At 36.6% G+C, this 15,082-nt stretch overlaps 1 protein-coding gene across 7 annotated transcripts in view; it reads right to left on the minus strand.

The window, feature by feature from the left end:
• PCDH15 (protocadherin related 15) overlaps positions 1–15,082 on the minus strand; it is a gene marked incomplete at both ends in the record, with an annotated part of 708,164 nt that overhangs the window by 382,421 nt on the left and 310,661 nt on the right. The gene's annotated exons all lie outside the window — the stretch shown is intronic.

The raw sequence follows: 15,082 nt of genomic DNA on the forward strand, positions 1-15,082 counted from the left end.
AAGATTGCCTATGACGAAGTATTTTGAGAGCCTTCCTTGTCTCCATGTAGCCTGCTGGCATCACTAAAATAACTTGTTTCCAAGTTTCTAAATGAGAATTGTTTTATTTCTTCATACTTTGGGACTCTAAAAAGCTACAATTTCTGAGAGGAGTGTCCTTGTAACAGTAAAGGGAATTATGTTCCCACTTTTTCTCTTATCCACTAGCCACAATATTGCCAACAGAGAACAGCTTTTTATTTTTTCCTGCTTTTTTGTTTTGTTTTCTTTTTCTATTTTTACTGGTTGTAAAGAAGTGTTCTAAGGCAAGATCTCAGAAACCAAAAATCTCTATTGATGGAATTTTGCAAGTGCAACCTTCCTGTAATGCAATAACTATGTGACTCTGAAACCAAGCAGGACCCTATAGGGCCCTCCTAGGTACAAATCCTTTCTGTGTTCCACATTTCTTGTTTGTAGGTTTCATCCAGTGTCCTTGACCTTCACTTAGTTCCAAAGGGAAGATTTAAACAGTTGCTAACCAGGAAAGTGAGGGAATGCAGAAACAAAGGAGGAGCAATCAAGACACAATCCTGTGAGCAGAAGCAAGAAGAACTACAATCCTGCAGCCTGTGGAAAACTAACCACATTCACAGAAAGATAGACAAGACGAAAAGGCAGAGGGCTATGTACCAGATGAAGGAACAAGATGAAACCCCAGAAAAACAACTAAATGAAGTGGAGATAGGCAACCTCCCAGAAAGAGAATTCAGAATAATGATAGTGAAGATGATCAAGGACCTTGGAAAAACAATGGAGGCAGAGATCGAGAAGATGCAAAAAATGTTTAACAAAGGTCTAGAACAATTAAAGGACAAACTGAGATGAACAACACAATAACTGAAATGAAAAATACACTAGAAGGAATCAAGAGCACAATAACTGAGGCAGAAGAACAGATAACTGATCTGGAAGACAGAATGGTGGAATTCACTGCTGTGGAACAGAATAAAGAAAAAGAATGAAAAGAAATGAAGACAGCCTAAGAGACCTCTGGGACAACATTAAATGCAACAACATTCGCATTATAGGGGTCCCAGAAGGAGAAGAGAGAGAGAGAAAGGACCTGAGAATATATTGGAAGAGATTATAGTCGAAAACTTCCCTAACATGGGAAAGGAAACAGCCACCCAAGTCGAGGAAGCACAGTGAGTCCCATACAGGATAAACCCAAGGAGAAACATGCCAAGACACGTAATAATCAAATTGGCAAAAATTAAAGACAAAGAAAAATTATTGAAAGCAGCAAGGGAAAAACGACAAATAACATACAAGGGAACTCCCATAAGGTTAACAGCTGATTTCTCAGCAGAAACTCTACAAGCCAGTAAGGAGTGGCATGATATACTTAAAGTGATGAAAGGGAAGAACCTACAATGAAGATTACTCTACCCAGCAAGGATCTCATTCAGATTCGATGGAGAAATCAAAAGCTTTACAGACAAGCAAAAGCTAAGAGAATTCAGCACCACCAAACCAGCTCTACAGAAAATGCTAAAGGAACTTCTCTAAGTGGAAAACACAAGAGAAGAAAAGGACCTACAAAAACAAACCCAAAACAATTCAGAAAATGGTCATAGGAACATACATATCGATAATTACCTTAAACGTGATGGGTTAAATGCTCCAACCGAAAGACACAGGCTTGCTGAATGGAGACAAAAACAAGACCCATATATATGCTGTCTACAAGAGACCATACAGACTGAAAGTGAGGGGATGGAAAAAGATATTCCATGCAAATGGAAATCAAATGAAAGCTGGAGTAGCAATACTCATATCAGATAAAAAGATTTTAAAATAAAGAATGTTACAAGACACAAGGAAGGACACTAGGTAATGATCAAGGGATCAATCCAAGAAGAAGATTACAACTATAAATATATATGCACCCAACAAAGGAGCACCTCAATACATAAGGCAACTGCTAACAGCTGTAAAAGAGGAAATCGACAGTAACACAATAATACTGGGGGACTTTAACACATCACTTATAACAATGGACAGATCATCCAAAATGAAAATAAATAAGGAAACAGAAGCTTTAATTGACAAAATAGATCAGATAGATTTAATTGATATTTATAGGACATTCCATCCAAAAACAGCAGATTACACTTTCTTCTCAAGTGCACACAGAACATTCTCCAGGATAGATCACATCTTGGGTCACAAATCAAGCCTCAGTAAGTTTAAGAAAATAAATTCATATGATAAATAAATGCATATCAAGCATCTTTTCTGACCCCGACACTATGAGATTAGAAATGAATTACGGGGAAAAAACATAAAAAACGCAAACACATGGAGGCTAAACAATACGTTACTAAATAACCAAGAGATCACTGAAGAAATCAAAGAGGAAATCCAAAAATACCTAGAGACAAATGACAATGAAAACATGATGATCCAAAGCCTGTTGGATGCAGCAAAAGCAGTTCTAAGAAGGACGTTTATAGCTATACAAGTGTATCTCAAGAAACAAGAAAAATCTCAAAAAATCAATCTAACCTTACACCTAAAGGAACTAGAGAAAGAAGAACAAACAAAACCCAAAGTTAGCAGAAGGAAAGAAATCATAAAGATCAGAGCAGAAATATATGAAATAGAAACAAAGAAACCAATAGCAAAGATCAATAAAACTAAAAGCTGGTTCTTTGAGAAGATAAACAAAACTGATAAACCATTAGCCAGACTCATCAAGAAAAAGAGGGAGGGGACTCAAATCAATAAAATTAGAAATGAAAAAGGAGAAGTTACAACAGACACCGCAGAAATACAAAGCATGCTAAGAGACTACTACAAGTAACTCTATGCCAATAAAATGGGCAACCTGGAAGAAATGGACAAATTCTGAGAAAGGGATAACCTTCCAAGACTGAACCAGGAAGAAATAGAAAATATGAACAGACCAATCACAAGGAATGAAATTGAAACTGTGATTAAAAATCTTCCAACAAACCAAAGCCCAGGACCAGATGGCTTCACAGGTGAATTCTATCAAACACTTAGAGAAAAGCTAACACCCATCCTTCTCAAACTCTTCCAAAAAACTGCAGAGGAAGGAACACTCCCAAACTCATTCTATGAGGCCACCATCACCCTGATACCAAACCCAGACAAAGATACTACAAAAACAGAAAATTACAGACCAATATCACTGATGAATATAGATGCAAAACTCCTCAACAAAATACTAGCAAACAGAATCCAACCACATATTAAAAGGATCATACACCATGATCAAGTGGGATTTATCCCAGGGATGCGAGGATTCTTCAATATACACAAATCAATGTGATATACCATATTAACAAACTGAAGAAGAAAAACCATACAATCATCTCAATAGATGCAGAAAAAGCTTTTGACAAAATTCAACACCCATTTATGATAAAAAATCTCCAGAAAGTGGGCACAGAGGGAACCTACCTCAACATAATAAAGGACATATATGACAAACCCACAGCAAACATCATTCTCAATGGTGAAAAACTGAAACCATTTCCTCTAAGATCAGGAACAAGACAACAATGTTCACTCTCACCACTATTATTCAACATAGATTTGGAAGCCCTAGCCTCGGCAATCAGAGAAGAAAAAGAAATAAAAAGAATACAAATTGGAAAAGAAGAAGTAAAACTGTCACTGTTTGCTGATGACATGGTACTATCCATAGAAAATCCTAAAGATGCCACCAGAAAACTAGTAGAGCTAATCAATGAATTTGGTAAAGTCGCAAGATACAAAATTGATGCACAGAAATCTCTTGCATTCCTCTACACTTATGATGAAAAATCTGAAAGAGAAATTTAAGAAACACTCCCATTTACCATTGCAAGAAAAAGAATAAAATACCTAGGAATAAACCTACCTAGGGAGACAAAAAGACCTGTATGCAGAAAACTATAAGACACTGATGAAAGAAATTAAAGATGATACCAACAGATGTAGAGAAATACACCATGTTCTTCGATTGGAAGAATCAATATTGTGAAAATGACTAAACTACCCAAAGCAATCTACAGATTCAATGCAATCCCTATCAAATTACCAATGGCATTTTTTACGTAACTAGAAAAAAAATCTTAAAATTTGTATGGAGACACAAAAGACCCCGAATAGCCAAAGCAGTCTTGAGGGAAAAAAACGGAGCTGGAGGAATCAGACTCCCTGACTACAGACTATACTACAAAGCTACAGTAATCAAGACAATATGGTACTGGCACAAAAACAGAAACATAGATCAATGGGACAAGAAAGAAAACCCAGAGGTAAACCCACACACTTACGGTCAACTAATCTATGACAAAGGAGGCAAGGATATATAATGGAGAATAGAGAGTGTCTTCAATTAGTGGTGCTGGGAAAACTGGACATCTACATGTGAAAGAATGAAATTAGAACACTCCTTAACACCATACACAAAAATAAACTCAAAATGGATTCAAGACTTAAATGTAAGGCCAGGCACTATAAAACTCTTAGAGGAAAACATAGGAAGAACACTCTTTGACATAAATCACAGCAAGATCTTTTTTGATTCACCTCCTAGAGTAATGGAAATAAAAACAAAAATAAACAAATGGGACCCACTGAAAATTAAAAGCTTTTGCACAGCAAAGGAAACCATAAGCAAGATGAAAAGACAACCCTCAGAATGGGAGAAAATATTTGCAAACGAATCAAGGGACAAAGGATTAATATCCAAAATATATAAACAGCTCATGCAGCTCAATAAGAAGAAAATAAACAACACAATCCAAAAATGGACAGAAGACCTAAATAGACATTTCTCCAAAGAAGACATACAGGTGGCCAAGAATCACGTGAAAAGCTGCTCAACATCACTAATTATTAGAGAAATGCAAATCAAAACTACAATGAGGTATCACCTCACACCAGTTAGAATGGGATTCATCAGAAAATCTACAAACAACAAATGCTGGTGAGGGTGTGGAGAAAAGGGAACCCTCTTGCGTTGTTGGTGGGAATGTAAATTGATACAGCCGCTATGGAGAACAATATGGAGGTTCCTTAAAAAACTAAAAAGAGAATTACCATATGATCCAGCAATCCCACTACTGGGCGTATACCCAAAGAAAACCACAATTCAAAAAGACACATGCACCCCAACGTTCATTGCAGCACTATTTGCAATAGCCAGGTCATGGAAGCAACCTAAATGCCCATCAACTGACAAATGGATAAAGAAGATGTGGTACATACATACAATGGAGTGTTACTCAGCCATAAAAAGGAACAAAATTGGGTCATTTGTTGAGACGTGGATAGATCTAGAGACTGTCATACAGAGTGAAGTAAGTCAGAAGGAGAAAAACAAATATCGTGTATTAACGCATGTATGTGGAACCTAGAAAAATGGTACAGATGAACTGGTTTGCAGGGCAGAAGTTGAGACACAGATGTAGAGAACAAATGTATGGACACCAAAGGGGGAAAGCCATGGTGGGGGTGGGGATGGTGTTGTGATGAATTGGGCGATTGGGATTGACATGTATACACTAATGTGTATAAAATTGATGACTAATAAGAACCTCCTGTATAAAAAAATAAATAAAATTCAAAAATTAAAAAAAGAAAAAAAAGTCAGTAAAAATTGGCTTGATGAATAAATAAAAATATAGAAAAAAAGAAACAATCCTGTAGTGATAAAGCAGGACACTGGTTCCTGCTCAAGGAATATATGTAACCATATATTTGAGTTCTTCTGCAGGAACTAAGGCCCCCACCCAGGTGGAGAATGGTAACTTCAGGGTGAGTATAAGATTCCTGAAACACTGCCCTGTTACCTCACCACCAACCAATCAGAAGGAAGTCTGAACACAGTGGAAGATAACAAAGACTCTGACTCCCCCCTCCCCAAACGATTAATGTGATTAACTTCCCCTTTCCCCCTTTAAAAACTTTCATGGTCAAGCAGAACCTTTAGATTTGGTTCTCGGACCCGAGTCCACCTTCTCCAGGTTGCCAGCCTCCTGAATAAAGCAACCTTTCCTTTTCAACCAACAACTGTCTCTTGAGTATTAGCTTTCAAGTGGCAAGCAGCAGAACCTGAGTTTGGGAACAACTCTAGTATTCTTTGATGTTTAGATCCATTATAAGACAGACTGTGGTCAAAACATGGGAAAAAAGTTTAAATTTCCCAAGTGTGGGGATTCACTAGACCCTCAGAGTTCATATACAAATTATTTTAAATTAAAGACATTAGAGATTGAACATACACAAAAAGGAGCCTTTTCAGAGTTTTCCTTATCTTATTAAAGGCAGAAACTTTCTCAAGTGAAGCTGCCATAAATCTCTTCCTTGGGAGAGTTTTATAGAGAAAAGGAGAAAAAAAAGAAGAAGAAAAACACTAGCATCTACATAAACACACATTACCACAAACTTTGTCTCCTGTTTACCCTCCCTAGAAACCTGCTCCTTGTTCCCAAAGAAGTATTTTCTCCCTCCTCACGCATGAAGTGAGGTACATAAAACCTCATCTCTAGCTGCTCAGGGAGCAACTTCTTTTGTTTGCGCTCATACGCATATACTTTATTCTTTCTAAAATACTTAGTGAAATATTTTATTCTTTCTACTGTTAAAAACTGTTTTGGGGGTTTTTGTTTTGTTTTGTTTTTTGTTCAGTTTAATTTGAAAGTCGCCAATTAGTAAATCTAAGAGGGCAGAGAAAAACATTTTTCCTTCTCAAGAAGGGAATAAACATGATCAAGATTACACTGATAATTATGATTGGTTAAACTTTATTTTATTTTATTCTATTCTATTTTACTTTATTATTTATTTATTTATTTTTGGCCTCAATGCACAGCTTGTGGGATCTTAGTTCCCTGACCAGGGATTGATCCCGGGCTCTGGGCAGTGAGAGCACAGAGTCTTAACCCCTGGACTACCAGGGAATTCCCCTGATTGGTTAAATTTATGGGGTATAAAGATTTTTTCTTAAAGTCCTTCTTTAATTGTTCTAAATTTTCCATGTCTGTTTATTATATCTAGTACAGTTGAAAGTATAATAGGAGTAGCAAATGACACATGAGACAACTTTGGTGGTCCACAAATAAATTTTTTTAATTATATTTTAAATGTATGAATTGAGTATATATAGAAGACTCTTAATTTAACATAAATTATTTAGAAAACACAACTGGTTCATCAAACCTACTATTTTTTTTTTTTTTTTTTTTGCTGTACGCAGGCCTCTCACTGTTGTGGCCTCTCCCATTGCGCAGCACAGGTTCCAGACGCACGGGTTCCAGACGCGCAGGCTCAGCGGCCATGGCTCACAGGCCCAGCCGCTCTCCGGCATGTGGGATCTTCCCGGACCATGTCACGAACCCATGTCCCCTGCATCGGCAGGCGGACTCTCAACCACTGCACCACTAGGGAATCCCAAACCTACTATTTTAAGATTATGATTGTGTAGGGGAGCAGAATTTACCACCCCCAAATATGTCTCTTTGGCATAGGATTATTTCAGGCTGATTATTTTTAAGAAACTGCAGACACAGAAGTTTTGAAAACTGGGTAAAAGTTACCCCTTTGTATGAGTCATTTACGTGTACTAGGGAAATCTCCATTTGTAAAGGTGTCTCTCTGGCTGTACCAGAAAGAGGGAGATGAACTTATCTCTAGAAACTTATCATGCAGATGGCAACAATTTAAATCTGCATATCAACTTTACCCTTGTTTACTGAGCTCTTTCAGGTAACCTCCCATAACTGACCTTCTACCCTCAACATCTTCTTTTGTGTTTAGCTGAAGATGGTAATTAAGGTGAGGGCTTCTGCCATTCTGGAGTAGAGTTACCCTATTTTCCTGAGTTTCTCCCATGTATACAGAAGGTATATATGTGACGAAACTTTCATTTGTGTTTCTTCTGTTAATCTGTTTTATATCAATGTGATTATTAGATCAGCCAAAGAATCTAGAAGGGTAGAATGGAAAAATTTCCCACCCCTACAACTGCTTAGGATGTACTTTTTAAAAAAGACTGCATCAATCTAAAGTTTAAGAAAAATATTGAATGAATACCATTTTATGTGATATTGGATGTGTTACTGGCAGAATGGCGATTTCCTCAGTTCTTGCCCTTCTCAAGAGAAATAATTCAGTCTAGAGGCATAGAGCAGTTTTAAATAGCAAGAGTTTTATTAAGCAGAGTGAAAGTACACTCCTGAGAAAGGATGAGAGTGGGCTGTCTGGAAACCAGAAGTAGTCTCGCAATGGGGCAGGGTTAGGATTTTTAGAGTGGTGGTCCCTCCTTGTGTCCTGCATCATTTAACTGACAAGTTGATTGACAGCTTTAAGTTATATAACTTTTCTCCTAGTGTGCAGGTGCTTACCAATAAGCACCGAAGCAAAACCCACGTGGGTGGGGGGGAGGCAAAAACCGCAATACTAATTTATTAGAAATATGGCACAATGAACCCTGGATTACCTTGAGTCACCTTTTAGGTCTTGGTGCACCTGTGCCAACCTGTGCTGGCAGGTTTACCTTGCTTGGTCCTGATATGGCTGGAAACTTAGCAGTGGTCCTTGACTAGAAGAGGGAAGATCTCTGGGCATGCTCTGATTACCAGTGTCCACATAGGGAGGGAAAGATGACCCCATCCAGGATGGGATGGGACCCACTCAAGTCTGACTACCTAACTAACAGATGTGGCAAAAAAGTTTGTAATATCCCAGAAGCAGTATTTCTATACTTGCATGTCACTCAACCTTACCTCTCATATGTTACAGCCAAGTCACTGTAATAGACAAAGTATAATGTTTTCTATCCTAAGTCTTTCAGTTTGGCAGCAACAAATCTATTACTATTCTCTGCTTCTTTGGGTTATTGTTGCCACTCCATAACATGGATACAACTGCATTAGAGAGGGTGCATATTTACCAAAATACACAATATAGGCTTTTGTCTTACACTGGGAAAAGAAATTGCTTACAAAGTGTTGAGCTATAAAATCTCGATTTTTAAGTGGAAACTAAAAAAAAAGAAAAAGATCAGATAACCTACTGTAGAGGGAAAAAAATAATTTTCCTCTACCCTTTTAGGTTCTTAGATAAAACCCCTCAGTAGTAAAAGACAGATTAACAGGAGTAAAACAAACAGTTTAATAACATGTATACTTCCTGTATACAGGGGAGATGACCAGGAAAACTGAGTAACTCCCCAAAATGGCCCAAGTCACCACCTTGAATACCATCTTCAGCTAAAGACAAAAGATGTTGGGAGGGGAAAGCCAAATTTTCAGTGGAAGCACAGTAAACAAAAGGTATGTTTGTTATGCAGATTTAAATCTAAGCCTTCTCCACTGATAAGAGTTTCTAGAGATTTAGAGTCATCCTTGTCTTCCTGGTACAGACCGAAAGACACCTTTATAATTGGAGATTTCCCTTGTAAATGTAAATTGCTTCTACTGGTTTTCAGAGCTTCTTTTCTGTCTGCTAGGTTTTTTTTTTGTTTGTTTTTTTTGTTTTTTATTACTTAGCCTAAAATAATTCTTATGCTTGCTGAAATAAAATTCATAATTTATGGCAAGATGAGAAAATTCCCTCCCCTTTAGTGTGTATTGCACATCTGCATTATTCAGACCTCCTTAGGAAAAAATATTCCTTCTAATCCCATCAATGGTCACAACTCCTTAGGAGATAACCTTCCTTCTTAATCTTGTAAGGAGTCATGATGACCCATGACCCACTACTCTTTGTACCTATAGATCTAGGTTGTGTAAACTGTGTAAAATATGTCATTTAATGTACAGCCCTCTGTCTCAAAAACCTATATAACTGTGCTTTGACCTCTAATGGGCAGAACAGTTCTGCAAGCTCTCTGAGAGGTTGTTCCTGAGTTATAATCCTCAGTTTGGCTCAAATAAAATTTTCCATAACTTTCTTAGATCACTTTATTCATTTTTTTGTCAGCATGCTAAAGAGGCATATTTTAGAGTGACACATTCTGCTTCCCTTTACTACTACTAGGAGCAGAGATATAGTAACAAAAACTACCAACATGTTTTATGTGTACATGGAGATTCCCCAGAATTTGCCACCAATAAATATAAAATGTTATAATGAAATATGAAAATAGGCCTCATGCACATTCCTAACTTGCAAGCCTCTGGAAGGTGTTGTTAATCCATGATGCTCTTTTTCCAGTTCAGAACCAAATTTGATCTTAAAATACTGTCTAAAGCAAAGCCCCTGACAATTAAGATAAAAACCGAAAAGAAAGGAATATTTTACTCTTTCTAGTATAATGCTGCTGCTCACAACTCTTCTGAATAAAGGAAATAACATTCTAAATTGGGAGTGGTATAAATAAAACATAATTATTTACATAAATATTTTATATGATTTCATTAAATTTACATTTGCATTCATTGTTATGTGAAAATCCAGTACATATTAAAAACTAATCCCCAAAATCCTTCCTTCTCCTCTTCTATTTTCCTTCATTTCTTTTCTATCATTTTAAAAATAAGGTAACACTTTAAAATTTTAGACATTTAAAAATAAGATATTGGGCTTCCCTGGTGGCGCAGTGGTTGAGAGTCAGCCTGCCAATGCAGGGGACACGGGTTCGTGCCCTGGTCTGGGAAGATCCCACATGCCGCGGAGCGGCTGGGCCCGTGAGCCATGGCCGCTGAGCCTGCGCGACCGGACCCTGTGCTCCGCAATGGGAGAGGCCACAACAGTGAAAGGCCCGCGTACCGCAAAAAATAAAATAAAAAAAAAATAAGATATCATTAATTTAGGAAACTGTGACTGTAACTGGCAAGCAAGAATGTATCTCTTTCAAAGTTAACCAAGTTTGACTGTTTCATTTGTATTTTCTCAATGTGCGTTATTATTTCACATATCATTTATATATTTGCTAACATTAAACATTTAATTATATGAAACCTTTATTTAGCTTCCATAACCATTGTGAGTATAGTTATGCAAGTAATTGCAGGTGATACAAAGAATAATCCAGTATAAAAACTGACATGCAGGAATTTAAAAGCAGAGAGATAACTACAACGTAGACTCAAAGAGCCACAAAGAATATTCATCAGAGTGTGAGATTTGACCTAGCTGAAACATTCTCTCAACGCCTCATAAGGAAGTGGTATTGACCTTGTCACTGAATCACTGAATACTTAGCAACTTTATTCAAAGCCTCCAATCATCTGGTCTCATAACATCACAATATAATATTATAACATGATATCTGACATATCAAAGACATGCATTTTTAAAATTAATTATTTAATAAATAAGTAGAAAATTTCATCAATATATTGTAAGGAAGAACTATTCTTTAATTTGTTTCAGAAAAGGAGATCTGTGCCTAGTAGAATTTCAAAGAAAGTCACTTTTATAAATAGCTCAGAGACAACTAACTCATTGTCACAATCCACTTTTTACAAAGCACATTTTTATTAAACTGCAAATATTTCAACTATGAAAATGTTAGAGAAATAAAACACCTCTAACCATCAAATGATAAGTAAGACTTCAATTCCTTCATCTCAATAGAAAGGCTTTCTTGCTATAAAATAGTTTAATTGCACACTATTCTTTGATCAAACTAGAGATAAATGCTAATTTTTAATTCACCTAGTATCTGCTCTATATTTAGAACTGTATTAAGTCAAATATTGATTATGTGGAGTGGAGCCAGGAAAAATCTGGACTCTAACAAATACTGTGAAATTATATGAAACCTGGTTTTAAAAATGAGTATGAGACAAAAATGCTGATGTTCAGATTTATTTTTGAGGCAATGTCATAGGAGCCTTGGAATAAAGAGACTTCTAACACTTACATACTTAGTATTCAAGTAGTTTGTAGTTGACAAAATGGCTAAAGGCACCTACCAGACTCACTCATAGATACATATATTAAGTACTCTTTCATTACCTTATCTGGTATTTGCAGTAGAGAAAGCAAAAAAAAAAAAGGCAACATAATTAGAGTTGCCTTGAGTCTTTTGACTCTAACTCAGTTACCTAAGACCTTGGAGGAATCTGTCATGCTTCTGTTCACCAATGGAAGATGGTCTATCACCAACTGAAATTTTAAAACTTACCCTAGTAACTTGATTCTGTTAGATTTCTTTATTCAAAAAAGAAAATAACAGCAACAAGTTTGCCTGGGTCTAAATCACTTTAGAAGTGTGTTCCTTTTTTCTTGAAAGTGTCTTTTTTGTTTAACTAATTTTCCTTAGCTTTTATGCATACTAGTAAACAGAATACTATCATTTTGCTTACTTATAAAATTTTCAAGCAATATCTTCATTACTTGAAAATTTTATAAATAGTTCTTAAACCATCAACAACTATCCTCCTATTTCAGTCTTACTCTCCAGAATATGCCCAAGAAACTGGCAAAACTAAAAACAATGGTTGTAATATTAGCACTTATTCCACATATCAGTAGGAGGTAGACATGAGGAAAGGTCAGGATAGGGGTTATTCTGAAAAGTGGTTTATATAGTTTGAAATATAAAAGTATAGAAATTAATTTTTATATCCAAACCTATATAATTGCAATGTTTTGAAGAAGAGCAGAATATGCCACCCCAAAATATGCTACATTGGCATATTGAGTATTTTACATTAAAGTTTCTTAAGAAACAGCCAGTGCAAGGAGGACATTTTGATCATCTTTTGTCCCCCTGAAAGCAGGACATAGATCTTCCATATGAAAAGAACCGTCCCTGTACCAGGAGAATAGAGGGCATCATTATCACCAGAAATAGGGAACTTAGGGCCAAGAGGCTGTGTAAAAGTACCATGGTCCTTTCTAATGTGACACCCTGAGCCCAAACCTCTTTGCCTTGCAAATTCTTCAGAAATTTGTAGTTTCCTTGTCTAAAAGACAGCCTGCTTTGGTCACTTCTTTCAGTCTCATATTTTTTTATGGAGCTCCTACACATACATTATTAAATTTGTTTTTCTCTTGTTAATCTGTGTTATGTTAATTTAATTTTTAGGCCAGCCAAAGAACTGTAAAAAATTCAACAAACTTCAGTTAAACAGAGTCAGGAGACCAGAAGGGGGAGCCCTCACACTTTGCAAGGACAGCATAGCTCAACAAGAAGAAGAATGCCTCCTCTTCCATCCTTACAACAGCTCAGCTAATGAAAAGCCATGGTCTCTTTGTTTACTATAGCTCTCCCAACTTCTTATCTCCCCCTCTCTCTCCTTCCCTTGTTTTGTAGGGACTTGCACATGGCTCACCGTGGTTGTAGACCCCAAATTGCAATTCCCTTCTTATCCCAAATAAACCCATTTTTGCTGGAGAAATAACGGGCAGTCTATTTATTTTAGGTCAACAGAACCTGGAAGGGAAGAAGGAAAAAGTTTTTCATCCCTACAGTTTACACACTTTTTTTGCATACTCGAGTCCATTAAGAGAAAAGAGAGAGCTGAGAAAGATATAGTATCATATATTTTTTAAATACAGTATCTTGTTATGAAAGATAGTTATGTCCCTTCTCTAGATTTTTGATGTATGTGAAAATATGGAATAGCACTGCTAATTGACAGAATAATTCAAAAAGTATTCTTGCTATGAGTCTTAATGAAATGTAAATCTTTTCTTTCTGACAATTATTTAAGGGCTCTTGAGTAGTTAAGAGCCCTTAGGATTTCCCTCAGGATAACCATAATACAGAAAGAGTTGGCTTGAAGATATCGATGTATAGAGATGGGTTTGATTTTTTTATGATTTAGGGTAACATCAAAATTGGAGTTTGTGGTGACAGAATGTATCAGAAGTTTCAACAAAAGGAAACCCCTGACTTTTGTACTTCTTTGAACTTCCTTTCCTAGATTTTTTTCTCCTTTTTTCTGGAATTTCATTGCCTCATTGGCTATTCATATTTTTTAAAAAACGGTGTGGGTAATACTGTTGCAAAAATTCTAAAGAAAATAAGTGACAAGTTTTCTAATGTGGGTCACCCAAAACTCTTGCAATTTATTTAAGAATCATAACATGTTCACATGGATAAAAAATCATAACATGCTCACAACTACAAGAAATTTGAATGATTCCTTTTGCAAATCAATCAAATCTTTGTACTCTAAGCAAAGCCAGGCCAAATCTGAGTAATGTTCAGTAATTTATCATCAGACCTCTAGCTTCTTAGAAACCATCTACTTTAAAGTCCAAATTGATTGCTCATATTTCAGCTCTTCTTATGACTCCAAGATAATAAGTAGGTTTTTAATTGACATAGTTTACATTGTACATTGGTTTACATACCATCAATAAAATAATAATAACTACAAAGAATATAAAATAATAATTAAAAGATATTTTAATATATGGGTATCATTATTCTATATAAATATAAGAATATAAATTGTATAGATATTGATATATATGAGTAAGTAAATGTTTAACAGCCAACTGAGACAAGCAGTCCCGACTGAGGCTTGAGATAGATGGGTCCCAGGTAAGACATTTACAACTAGCCTCCTGTTTATACTTTGAGATAGAAATAACAACAGGAACAGGATGAATAGCTAGACTTTGTCTCCTGTGGACACTGTAAGATAACAGTAATGGCAGGGGAGGGAGGGGCTAAGTCTTCCTGGGGTAAAAGATAAGGAGGTCACAACTCCCTTATTCTTGGGGTCAGGGAAACCTCCCAAATTACACTTGCACAGAAAGTTTCCTCAGGAAACGGGGTGCCAGACAACAGTAAGTTTTGCTAACTTCCCTGAGCCCCTCACACTGAAATCCATCTTGGCTAAAGAGGGCGAAGGCACATGGGGAGGGCCCTGAGACAAATCAGATAGGGGTAAAAAGCAAGACGACTGGTCAGAGGAAAACAAAGACCTGGAAGCCTGCCCCCTTATAAATGATTTAAACTTCCTGAAGATGTGACTCTTACTGAGCCTGCCCATGTGTCTATCCACAATATTCCTCTCTTGTCCTCCAAAGGGGACAAAAGCCAGGGCAGTGTTGCAGCCAGGGTTGAATCCCTGGTTGGGGAACTGAGACCCCGTGTCAAGCTGCCGCAGCC

The sequence above is a fragment of the Leucopleurus acutus genome, assembly GCF_964270905.1.
Source record: "Leucopleurus acutus genome assembly, chromosome: 14".
NCBI lineage: Eukaryota > Metazoa > Chordata > Mammalia > Artiodactyla > Delphinidae > Leucopleurus > Leucopleurus acutus.